Source organism: Triplophysa rosa, linkage group LG17, assembly GCF_024868665.1.
Source record: "Triplophysa rosa linkage group LG17, Trosa_1v2, whole genome shotgun sequence".
Classification (NCBI taxonomy): domain Eukaryota; kingdom Metazoa; phylum Chordata; class Actinopteri; order Cypriniformes; family Nemacheilidae; genus Triplophysa; species Triplophysa rosa.
This window is the reverse complement of record NC_079906.1, coordinates 21220323-21221578: the sequence shown is the minus strand read 5'-3', so window position 1 is coordinate 21221578 and position 1256 is coordinate 21220323.

The window sequence follows — 1256 nt, the reverse complement described above, 5'->3', positions numbered from 1 at the left end:
TGAGCACAATGTAACAAGGTAAAATCCAGTGATGTTTTAAAGGCCTAAAGTTTGAGACATGTTGTGCTCTCTCTGAAACCTGGGGAATTTCCACTGTTTAAAAGTAACCATGATCACGCACGTACGCCAAGGTGTGTTTGGTGGTCTCGTATGGTGACCATGGCTTGTTTGGTGGTCTCGTGTGGTAACCATTGTATGCAGATTATTTAAAAAATGAGGTAATAGCGAGCGTACCACCATTAGATACGTACCTTGTTGCCTGGAACTTATTGGTGGCAGGCAATCGACAATTGGTTAATAAAAAATAAGAGATAACAGGAAAGTACCTGATTGGTTTTTAGAGAGGACCACCTTTCAGAAGTTTCACTGTAACTGCACGTTGGAAAACATTTGGTTTTTTTGATGACTCAGACCATCTCACTTTGTTTGACTCTAGCAAATAAAGTTAACTCTTTGACACATGGACCTTCTTTGTCTGAGAGATTTTTTGAACTACAAGACTGATATACCTTTCAGAAGTTTCACTGTAACTGCACGTTGGAAAACATTTGGTTTTTTTGATGACTCAGACCATCTCACTTTGTTTGACTCGAGCAAATAAAGTTAACTCTTTGACACCTGGACCTTCTTTGTCTGAGAGATTTTTTGAACTACAAGACTGATATTTTCTCCACAACAGAGCCAAGGTAAAACTTTCATTGAAACGCGCGATGATGCTCGCCCCGTGAGCGCTTTGACGATTAATTTGATTAATAGCGTTATTTATTTAGGAAATCAAACATATATCGTAAAGGTGAGTTTTTTTTCTACAATTAAAGTGAAAACGTTAATCCTTTCTGTTGCAATTCACAATCTCACCGCTAGATTAGGGATGGGCATTTTTCAATAATGTCATATTCGAATATTTGAGCTAATAAAAAACTAATATTTGAATATTTGTTTATTTAAATTAGGGAAATAAAGACGTAATTTGTCAAGCTTAATTATCATTAATTATTCATAACGCACTAATATTATATCATGTATATAGGTTTTTTAATGTTGAAAAGATTAGCAACATTGGAAAAAAATAGAAAGGTACATAAAAACTGCACTTAAACCTGCGCGAAGCGAAATCATACAAAAACCAAACATACAAAACAAAACGAACAAAACGCAACATATATTGACAGTCTGTGATATATGGTTATCTTGTTTATTTTGTTTTACATGTTCTTGATAAGAAAAACAAGCATATAGGTCTATTTTACTCTGGT